General features: G+C 40.0%; 1 protein-coding gene across 1 annotated transcript in view; it reads left to right on the forward strand.

The window, feature by feature from the left end:
* The window catches only part of LOC127649366 (fibronectin type III domain-containing protein 7-like), a 31032-nt gene that overhangs the window by 4009 nt on the left and 14656 nt on the right, over positions 1-12367 (forward strand). The gene's annotated exons all lie outside the window — the stretch shown is intronic.

A 12367-nucleotide genomic window follows, 5' to 3' on the forward strand; every position in this document is an offset into this window, starting at 1 on the left:
TTGCTCTCAACTGATTTTTTTTCATAAAATAAGCTACCAAAGGTTTTTCTCAGAATGACATTACTGTGTGTGATTTTCTTGAGCAGATGAACATATTCAAGAAAATTCAGGATTAATATTCACTCAGTATTTATTATTAATTGTATCATGATTACGTTTTTTATAGTTAATATTATTATAATTAAGAGCAACAACAACACCAATTCAGCAAATATGAATAGAAAATTCATAAATGGGATTTTAAATATGTAGGTTTTGTGTGTGCAGAAATAAATGACACATGTACACATTTAATCACAAGTTTACTGTAATTCCAAAATATTTTTGTGAGACTTGCATTGTAAACAATCACTTCTGACTTCTACTTTATACATTGTACAAAATACAGAAGTATCAGGCGTTTAGAAAAAATATATATTTATATTTCTCGTTTCGTGCTGATAGTTTTGTATGAAAACATCACTTCCGGTTGGGTGGTCGCACGAGTTGAAATATTTTAATGCTGGTGCCTACACACTGCCAGCGACTTTGTCGCTGCAGGTCGCCAGTGGCTGGCGGTGAAGTCGCCAGTGGGTGTTCCCACTACTGGTTGCCTAGTAACGTATAAATGACATTCACGGATGTCATTCCATTGCTGCTGACAGAAAATCTCTTTTCTTGCCACTAAAAACAAACATTTTGGAGGGAAAAGACTAAATATAAATGGAATCAGTACATAAAATGCGTTATATCAAAGATGAATGAGAAACAAGGCGTGCTGTTTGCCATAGTGGCTGTTTATCTGCGGCGAAAATGCAAATGCCGGTCTGTCTGGGTCTGAGCCCGTGATCTCAGATACACATTTCCACGCGGTATTTTTCTTACAAATGTCCTTGTACATGGGAAGAGACATATCATAGAGCACTGGAAAATTTCTAACAGCAAGAATTAGCCTTTCATTCATCTTTCCGTTACTGCAGGAGCTGAGAGTTGGCTGTCGCTTCCGTTAGTCACACTTCATTTGAATAAAGTTGAACTTGTCTCAACTTTGTCGCGTCGCTGGACACGGCCACATCTAGTTGCCAACGGTCGCGACAGCTCGTGTCGCCGGAAGTCGCTGTGCTCGCATTGAAAATTAATGGTATGGAGTCGCTGTCGCACGCGATGTCGCTGGCAGTGTGTACGCACCTTTCGAGGCTCGAACCGAATCCGAAAATGTCACATCCGAAGACGGTAGGAACCCCACGCAGCCTCAGTGCGACTCTCTCCATTGGAAAGGAATGATTTCCGTCTAGTCTGTCATTTGTCAGAGTTGCAAAACCTTATTGTTTTTATTTGACTTTGAATCAAGTATAAAGTAAAGCCGTGAGGATCACTGAAATAATATGGTTTTTAATTCTCTATCTCAGTAATTCTTGTTACATAAACTCTTCAAATTATTATTATTTTTTTCTTTCTTTTTTTATTCAAAATTTGCACATTAATGAACTGTTGGGAGCAATGTTGATTGACAGATGACTTGAGGACTTCAAGTCAAGTCAAGTCAAGTCAAGTGGTTTTTATTGTCGTTTCAACCATATACAGTTAGTACAGTACACAGCAAAACGAGACAACGTTCCTCCAGGACCATGGTGCTACATAAAAACAACAAAGGACCAACACAGGACCACATGAGACTACACAACGAAATAAAATACCTATATAAAATACCTATGTATACCTATATAAAGTGCACGTGCAAACATGTGCAAAAAGTACGGGACAGTACAACAAATTTCTGACAATGAACAGGACAATAGACAAAGTGCAGCGCCGACCAGTACACAGTAGTGCAAAAAAGATGACAGTTTCTAAAAGAAAAAAAAAAAAAAAACTTAAACATAACATACTATGAGATAGTGTTCTATGCACATAGCAGTTATTGGGGTAGCAGACAGTTATAAAGTGACAGTAATTAAAGTGCAACTCAGGACACGTGTGTGTGTGTGTCAAACCAGTCTCTGAGTATTGAGGAGTCTGATGGCTTGGGGGAAGAAGCTGTTACACAGTCTGGCCGTGAGGGCCCGAATGCTTCGGTACCTCTTGCCAGACGGCAGGAGGGTAAAGAGTTTGTGTGAGGGGTGTGTGGGGTGTGTGGGGTCGTCCACAATGCTGGTTGCTTTGCGGATACAGTGTTTTTTGTAAATGTCTTTGATGGAGGGAAGAGAGACCCCAATGATCTTCTTAGCTGTCCTCACTATCCTCTGCAGGGCTTTGCGGTCCGAAACGGTGTAAGTCCCAAACCAGGCAGTGATGCAGCTGCTCTCAATAGTCCCTTTATAGAATGCAGTGTAAATGGTGGGTGGGAGATGTGCTTTCCTCAGACTTCGAAGAAAGTAGAGACGCTGCTGGGCTTTCTTGGTGATAGAGCTGGTGTTGAGGGACCAGGTGAGGTTCTCCGCCAGGTGAACCAGGTGCTCTTGACGATCTGCACAGAGGAGCCGTCGATGTTCAGCGGAGTGTGTTCACCTTGTGCTCTCCTAAAGACTTCAGGTTCCACCTGTCATAGCAACCACCTGTTTCAACCTACCCCTTCCCCTGTGCGCATGCATGTAGCATCTGCCCAGAGTTGCAGCATCAGATATGGCATTTATTATTTAAAGTGCTCAAGATGATCTTGCTTCATAGCCTGAGGCACAAAAAAGAGCCTTCATTGCACCTTTACAATGGGCTGTTATGTTATCCATTAATTTATGTGGAGAGGAGCACGTATAGAACTCCTTCTGGACCCATAGAAACTGAGGAAACAAGCATCAAAAAGTGCAACTTCACATTTTATATAGTTTGAATTTTCTTGTAATTTTTTATGTTATTTTATTCCTCTGGTGGATTCATTTTTTTAATGTTAGAAGCTTTTTCCTAGAATTAAAATGTAAAAAAAAAAAAAAAACACCCTCTTACCCACCTTATTGTACTTGGGCTGCCTCTGAAATGTGTTGCCAAACTACTGGGAGTCTCTTGAGCAACATTGTTTAGGAGGTTGACTGACAACAATATGTCAGTTAGAGCATTATATAGCACCTGTACTGATGATGAGTTGATGACAGAGGTGAAAAACTTGATTCAAGATGTTGGATATCGGATGGTCTGAGGGGCTCTCCTGGCACAAGGACACCATGTGCAGTGGGACAGAGTGTGTGCATCCAAGTACACGGTGCATATAGACAACAACCACAAACTAATCAGGTATGTCAGCATGCCATTCTTTATATCACAATTGTAACGTGTATTCACATTGGGGGAATGATACTGTGAGGTAACAGTATGTATTAAAATAGAAACTTTTATATTTGCCAACCTTTACTGTTGTCACACAATACTGCTGTTATCTCTACTTAACCTGCTAGTCCATAATCTATTGCGTGTAACTGTAATGCATTGTAATGTTTGATGCTGTGTTTGTAGACTGAGAGGTGATCATGGAGGTGAAGATGTAGAAGTAGCACAGCTTATGTTTTCAGTTCGTAGCACTGACAACTACAGCTTCATTGCTGGTAAAAGTGTTCATAATCAGAGGTGATTTTATTTTTATTTTATTTTTTTACAATTCCTGACAATTTATCGTAGAAAACATTCCCTGTCTTGGTCAGTTAGGATCACTTCTTTATTTTAAGAATGTAATATATCAGAATAATAGTAGAGAGAATTATATATTTCAGCTTTTATTTCTTTCATCACATCCCCAGTGGGTCAGAAGTTTACATACAATTTGTTAGTATTTGGTAGCATTGCCTTTATATTGTTTAACTTGGGTCAAATGTTTCGGGTAGCCTTCCACAAGCTTCTCACAATAAGTTGCTGGAATTTTGTCCCATTCCTCCAGACAGAACTGGTGTAACTTGAGTAAGGCTTGTAGGCCTCCTTGCTCGCACATGCTTTTTCTGTACTGCCCACAATGTTTCTGCCAGATTGAGGTCAGGGCTTTGTGATGGCAACTCCAGTACCTTGACTTTGTTGTCCTTAAGCCGTTTTGCCACAACTTCAGGTATGCTTGGGGTAATTGTCCATTTGGAAGATCCATTTGTGACCGAGCTTCAACTTCCTGGCTGATGTCTTGAGATGTTGCTTCAATGTATCCACATAATTTTCCTTCCTCATGATGCCATCTATTTTATGAAGTGCACCTGTCCCTCCTGCAGCAAAGCACCCCACATCATGATGCTTCCACCCCCAGGCTTCACATTTGAGATGGTGTTCTTTGGCTTGCAAGACTCACCCTTTTTCCTCCAAACATAATTATGGTCATTATGGCCAAACAGTTACATTTTTGTTTCATCAGACCAGAGGACATTTCTCCAAAAAGTTAGATCTTTGTCCCCATGTGCACTTGCAAACTGTATTCTCTTTTTTATGGTGGTTTTGGAGTAGTGGCTTCTTCCTTGCTGAAAAGCTTGTCAGGTTATGTTGATATAGGATTCATTTTACTGTGGATATAGATACTTGTCTACCTGTTTCCTCTAGTATCTTAATAAGGTCCTTTGCCGTTGTTCTGGGATTGATTTGCACCAAACTACATTCATGTCTAGGATACAGAATACATCCCATGGTGTTTATACTTGCTTACTATTGTTTGTACAAATTAACGTGGTACCTTCAGGCATTTGAATATTGTTCCCAAGGATGATCCAAACTTATGGAGGTCCACAATTTGTTTTCTGATGTCTTTGCAGATTTATTTGGATTTTCCCATGATGTCAAGCAAAGAGGCACTGTTTGTATGCTGTGAAGGTTAGAAAGGGTGTGGGTTGTGTGACTGGGCTTTTCAAATCTACAGTAAAACACATTCAGGTTGTTAGCCAATTCCCTACAGTGTTGGGGATGATGACTTGTAGTTGTTAAAGACTTTCAGGCTTCTCCACATTGATGAAGGTTTGTTAGCTGAAAACGTTTTTTTTTTTTTTTTCCAGCTTTTCAGAATAGCTTCTTTTAGTCACTCTAATCTCAGTTGTCAGTCTGTATTTGGCCTGATAGTACAAGATTTTATCCCCACTTCTGTAAGCATCCTCTTTGGCCTGACAAAGCTACTTTTGCCATAGAGAGATTTGCTGTAAACATTGTTTGTCATTGTTGTATGTTAAATAAGTCCTAGTAGGAATGCACATATCCTTACAGAAACTGATATGAAGCAGTTGACACAGAATCAACTGTTAAATCTTGGATAATCAACTGTTGGATAGCTTGAAAGTGATATGCAAGAGGTATCAAGATACTGCAGCATTACAAATGTTTCAAAAGAGTCAAAATCGTCTAAGGATCATCGCAAGACCAGCATAAATTATGCAACTTAAAGACCAGGGGATGATGAAGATGATGAAGAGGAGTGTCCTAGGTGAAACTGCAGTGCTAGCTCTCTAGATCTGTCAACAGCAGATGCACAGACGCATAAGACTTGCTTCAGCAGGACCAGATCCTTCAGTGAGCTGAAATATAGGCAGGGACAGGTCCATTACCCTACCTGACTTTTCTAAAGTGGCACCTAAAGTCAAAATACCTAAAGCTAATGGATCTGTGTAATGGGGTGAGGTAGGCAAGGAGGAGCTGGGAACCAGTTGAACAGTCAACGTAAGTTTTAATAACATAAATTAACTCAACTTAAACACACACACACACACACACACACACACACACACACACACACACACACACACACACACACACACACAGTGGACGCATGTGGCTCTCTCTCCCTCGAACTGGCACCTACGGCTGATTGGGCGTGAGTCCTCATGGCCCGGTCCCACTCTCCTCCTCGTCACACTCCTCCATCACCTGACTCGGGATGGGGAAATGGACACGCCGTCGCCTGATCCTCAACCACTCCTCCAACCTCTGAAGGACGACAGCTCGCTCCTCCCCTGGTGGACGACAGCGAGTACTCTGACAACTGGCGGACGGAACGGCTCCTCCCCTTTCTCGGCGGACAACAGCAGATCCTCCAACTCTCGGTGACCGGCAGTGACCCCTCCATCCCCAAGCAGATGGCTGCTGCTGCTCCCCTGGCGGATGGCAGCAGCAGGGACTCTGTGACAGCGCATCCCTCCTCCTTCCCTGGTTTTGGCACCAGTGTAATGGATTCAGGATGGGCAAGGAGGAGGCAGGAACCTGCAGAACAGTCAACATAACTTTAATGACATAACAGAACTGAAACATAACTTAAACACACAGAGGCCACATTTGGCTCTCTCTCCCCCGAACTGGCACCTTATGCTTGTCTTCGTCTTCCGGCCTCACGGCCCGGCCCGCCCTCCTCCTCGTCACAATCTGTTAAGCCCATCAGCCAATCACCAGCTATGGCCCAAACATAGTCATCCAGGAATACTGGCTAAATCCACCGCTTCTTGTAAAGCCACTGTTGATGTCATCAGCAGAGTTTTAGAAGACACCATCATGCCACCTGAGACACACAATGTGTTCACACAAAAGGAAGAACAATCTGGACAAGCACATAAATTATAGGTAAATATATATTCGTTAGACACACTTAAGTAAAGGTGCACTACATAAATGAGAGGTATTCAAATTTGTGACCCTTTGGTTCATTTAGAGACTGAGTTTGTCAGATTACTTGCCAAATGCATAGAAGCCGAAAACCTAAACATTCACATTTGTGGATCGCCCATGTTGCCTTATTTTATGAATGCCTGAAGATTTTGTAAGTGCTAACTTCACCACCAAACTTGACATTCTACTGTATGTGCTCACTCGTTAAAATGTTTAAATTGAACTGCCTTAAATTACATAAAATTTACTTTGAGTAATCTCAACTTTCTCTACATTTGATAGTTCAATCAACTTTTTAAATTGAGTTTATCTGACAAATGTTTTTACACCACTAATTTAGTTTTTGGTCTGATACCAAGTAGTATCAAGGCCAATACCAGTACCTCTTATCAAATGTATTTATTTATTTTTGGTATTAAATATAATATTTTGACTATTTAACATTTTATATTTAAAATCCTTAATGTTTTTAATTAAAAGGCCTGAATTCCAATCCAATGTGCAAATGTGTTGTGTGTATGCCCGTTTACATTTTGACATCAAAAGCAGAAAATAATCCAATGATTTCAAATGTCATCTTAAAAAGTATTTGTAGCTAATATTTGTGCCACCCTTCTGGCCCCGCCCCTGCTTCACAGTAACGTCTTGTTTCAACATGCATCACCACGGACTAGTGGAAGGTGACATCACACTAGTAGGGTTAATAGAAAACTTCTATAGCGGTGAATGAAAGACCACAGCCATTATTATCCTTGCGCTCCCAATTGGTCCAACAGGAAAATAAAAAAAAAATCACTATAACGTTTTCACGACTTTCCAAAAGAGGAACAAATTGAGGGAGATTACAGCAGTCAGAAGGGAGATATATTGTCACTTTAGTAAATATTTAGTCACTTTAAAACCCCATTACAGCAGTGTGAGTAGTTAATTAATTAATGCCAGAGTAATATAACAGAAAGAATAATGTTATATATGTACAAAAAATAAAAAAGTTAAATAAATAAAAACTTCTGTTTCATGCATTTCTGTACACATGCATTCATATGTAAATTGTCCCATTAAATGTGAAGAATGGATTTATGAACAATTTACACAGAAATTCAGTGTGATCACGTTTTATAAATGAGGCCCAATATGATGACAGTATTTAGACTTTTAAGTCTTATCATGTAATTTATTCCATGCGGAGTAGCATGTTTGATTTATCATGTTAAAGTGCAAATATAGTTCTTATGTTATAAATATTTTGAATATAGTTTGATATACAGTACTCTTGTGATTTATGCTTATATTATGTATTATATTTATGCATTTGGCAGACGCTTTTATCCAAAGCGACTTACAGTGCAATTACTACAGGGACAATCCCCCCGGAACAACCTGGAGTTAAGTGCCTTGCTCAAGGACACAATGGTGGTGGCCAAGGGGTTAGAACCTGTGACCTTCTGATTAACAGCCCTGTGCTTTAGCCACTACGCCAACACCACTCTATTATTAGGAGGAATCGATACATAAGACATTGGACAAGGCCTTGCAGGCCGTTCTTGTGATGAAGCAAACCACAGACAGGTTGGCAGTCGCTCTTTCTGCTAACCTGGCCAAAGCTGAACTGCAGAGGATCAGGGCCGTGCAGAGACCTTTGGAAAAGGTCATCATCTGGATCATTTTATTTAAGGCTAAATTATTAATCATACATTTTACTAATATTTAGATTTGGCATAGGCATTCACAAAAGGGCCTTTAATAAATAAAAAAAAATGAGAGGAATTTTTTCTTTGACAAAAGGGCACTTTGGGCACCAAGGGGCAAAGGGGCTGGTGCTCAAGCTGTACTACTGTTGATGTACAGTTTAATACTGAAGAGAACATTTTTCAATTAAATTCTAATGTATTTGTATTGCACCCTCACAATATTGCTCCAAAGCATCTTTACAGAGAATATTGCCATACAAATTCCAGTAAGAAATCTCAAAGACAAGAAACTGCCTAGAAAGAAACAAAACAAGTACAAACTTTTCTATAATAATGAGAAATTTTCTGCAAACCCCCTAGAACCCCCTTGCTGCACCCAGTTTAAAAACCCCTGGTTGACATATTTTTTTACTAAAAATCAGAGACAAAGATACTGATTAAAAATAGGACAGTGTGGCAAAGTCAATAACCAAGGTCAGTCATCTCAACTTGGAAAAGTTCTCATGGCTTTTTACTGCTTTCCTGGACCTCAGGAAACCTGATATTTGGAGGCTTAAGAGTCTTTGGAAGAAAGATTTGTATAAACATTTAACACTCCAATGCATGACATCTGGAGACAATGAATGGAGACAACAAGACAGGTGGATTCTGTCTTGTAACCTATTTCAACTTCTCACCTGGGGGAGTTACTACAAACCATCTCCTTGAGCAATCTCAGTGTAAAATACAGTAACTTTAGAGACGCTTAAAATGAAAGGGAAATATGAACATATTAGGTGTCCTTTTTTTCACATCTTTCATGAATATGCTCCCACTCTGCTCAACACTCTATTCAAAATCAGACAAAGCTGAGGCAAATGTAAACTGTCAATGACCCAGATTCATGTGATTTAGTCTGTGGGCTTGTGAGTAAACACAGCCCCTGTCCACAAATATGAAATAGATATACTATATCCTTTACTTCTTACTTGACCTTGGCCAATTTTGATGTAATGCATTTTTTTAAACTTCTGTTATGCCTTCGTTTTCCATTGTAATGTGTGTAGGAGACACAATATTTTTTACATTTTTTTTTTACATGGCTCTCTGGAATTCATTTATTTATTTTATATATTTAATGTATTTACCAGTAAGTTGCTATGTAATTCAGTACGCTTTACGTTTGTTTTACTGATTATTTTTTTTATTAGATTTTTTTTGTGATAGTGACCTCCTAACCATATATCCAGTACATATATAACCTTTGAACTAAAACACACCATGACATTTTCTTCTATTTTGCTCATTGTTTCATTTGGTTCTCCTATAGCACACTCAAAAAATAGAAATGCTCAATGAAAATGTACAATTTTTCCAATTAAATTATTTCAACAAAAACACATTAATTCGACTGAAGTTGAGTCTTGTTCGAATATAAATTAATTTAGTCACATCTACTAGATAAAAATGTGTCATAGTCATAATTTTAATTATGTTGAGGCAACTTAAATGATACAATATGCATATGTTGTTGTATATGTAAAAAGTTGTAAGCTTGTAGAGGGTGACATCTTGCAAATGAGTTTCAAGTCAAGCTTTCCAACCAGGCATGCAGGGTCCTTAACATCCAGCATACAAACAATGACTGTGACACTCAACAACCATATTTAAAAAAAAAATAGATGCACTCACATGACACAAAACCCAAAGGGACAACAAACACAACACCACCAGTGTAAATACTGCAATAAAAAGCCATTTTTTAAGGCATTAATTTACAACAGTTACTCATGCCGTTGTACATTCTTGGAACCTACAATCATGTACATCTTGTTTGGCCAATGAACATTATTTAAGTTGTTGCAACTCAAATTGAGTGACCTTCCCTTTTACAGATTTACTGTAAATTGATAGCACACAATGATATCAATTTTAAGCTAATTTTTAGTAACTAAGTTCAACAAGGTGCAAAAATCCATTTTTTGAGTGCATTCAGAGTATCTAGACTGAGCACACAATGTTCAAAGCATCTCATAATCAGATCTGGCATATATGAGTACCAGCCTGTGCCAGCCCAGTTTTTTCAATGAGGTGTGTGCCTTCTTGCTACATTCTGTATACCTCAGTAACTATAAGGATTTGAATCAAATGTCTAATTGCACAAGTACTTGTTTTCTCTAGCAATGGCTTTGTACTGTATGTTGGTTTCAGGGTTGACTACGTTTAATCTCACACTATTGCTGAAGTTTCTCAAAGTTACCTCTGCAGCCTTTTGTTTCAATTGATTGCAGGTAAATATCCACTTCATCCAGTGCTCTGTTTGTTCTATGTGTTTTAAAGTATCCTGATACTGTTTTACTGAACGAGAAAGTGCTCCAAATGATTTTCGGACTGAATCGAGTGACATTTCAATCTATTATATTTGTAATAGGTCTTGGATTCCAACAGACCCATATTTTTGCAGAAATGAAGACGTTCCATACAGGACACCTATTGTCTTTTATAGGCACATATAAATAATGTATGTGCCAATACAGACATGTAAAGACTATAGTCCAGGTTCAAATCAAATCAAGTTGTTTTTATTGTCGTTCAACCATATACAGTTAGTACAGTACACAGTGAAACGAGACAAAGTTCGTCCAGGACCATGGTCCTACATAAATCAACGTAGGACAAACACAGAACCACATGAGACTACACAGACTAAATAAAATTTGTGCACATGCAAACGTGTGCAAAAAGTATGGGACAGTACAATAGGCACAGTAAGAGACAGTGCAGCGCCGACCAGTACACATTTGTAATTGAGTAGAGCCAATTAGTCAAAAGATGACACTTTCTAAAATCCATCCATCCATCTTCAACCGCTTATCCGAAGTCGGGTCGCGGGGGCAGCTGCTCCAGCAGGGGGCCCCAAACTTCCCTATCCCGAGCCACATTAACCAGCTCTGACTGGGGGACCCCGAGGCGTTCCCAGGCCAGTGTGGAGATGCAATCTCTCCACCTAATCCTGGGTCTTCCCCGAGGCCTCCTCCCAGCTGGACGTGCCTGAAACACCTCCCTAGGGAGGCGGCCAGGGGGAATCCTTACCAGATGCCCAAACCTCCTCAACTGACTCCTTTCGACGCAAAGGAGCAGCGGCTCAACTCCAAGCTCTTCACGGATGACTGAGCTCCTCACCCTATCTCTAAGGGAGAAGCCCGCCACCCTTCTGAGGAAGCCCATTTTGGCCGCTTGTACTCACGACATAGTTCTTTCAGTCATGACCCAGCCTTCATGACCATAGGTGAGGGTAGGAACAAAAATTGACCGGTAGATCGAGAGCTTTGCCTTCTGGCTCAGCTCTCTTTTCGTGACAACGGTGCGATGGAGCAAGTGCAATACCGCCCCCGCTGCCCCGATTCTCCGGCCAACCTCCCGCTCCATTGTCCCCTCACTCGTGAACAAGACCCTGAGGTACTTGAACTCCTTCACTTGGGGCAATACCTCCTAAATACTTTCTAAAATGCCAAATGTAAACATAACATACTATGAAATAGTGTTCTATGGACATAGCAGTTATTGAGGTAGCAGCCAGGTATAAAGTGACAATGAATTAAAGTGCAACTCTGGACATGTGCAAAAGTTGGATGGTGTACAGGTGTGTGTGTGTCAGTCCAGTCTCTGAGTATTGAGGAGTCTGATGGCTTGGGGGAAGAAGCTGTTACACAGTCTGGCCTTGAGGGCCCGAATGCTTTGGTACCTCTTGCCAGATGGCAGGAGGGTGAAGAGTTTGTATGAGGGGTGTGTGAGGTCAGCCACAATGCTGGTTGCTTTGCGGATGCAGCGTTTTATGTAAATGTCTTTGATGGAGGGAAGAGAGAGACCCCTATGATCTTCTCAGCTGTTACATTTAGCTTTAGGTTACATTTAGCTGTAATTTAATAGACAGTGCATTACAACCAGTGGATATAAGATAACAAAACATATACATTTCTGTTGTTTTCTTTAATGACCTAAGGGATTTTCAGACTGTTCCATTTAAATGTCACTGGCCTTAGCAAAACTGCAAAGTCAGTTTTGACATTATTTATGACAAATAAGGTATGTTGATGGCTGTATAGCATAACAGCCCTGATCTGAAGCAACCTAATCCAGCAGTTATTTGTTGTGCTATGCAACTTTAATTGACACTT

This window comes from Xyrauchen texanus, chromosome 9 (genome assembly GCF_025860055.1).
Source record: "Xyrauchen texanus isolate HMW12.3.18 chromosome 9, RBS_HiC_50CHRs, whole genome shotgun sequence".
Classification (NCBI taxonomy): Eukaryota; Metazoa; Chordata; class Actinopteri; order Cypriniformes; family Catostomidae; genus Xyrauchen; species Xyrauchen texanus.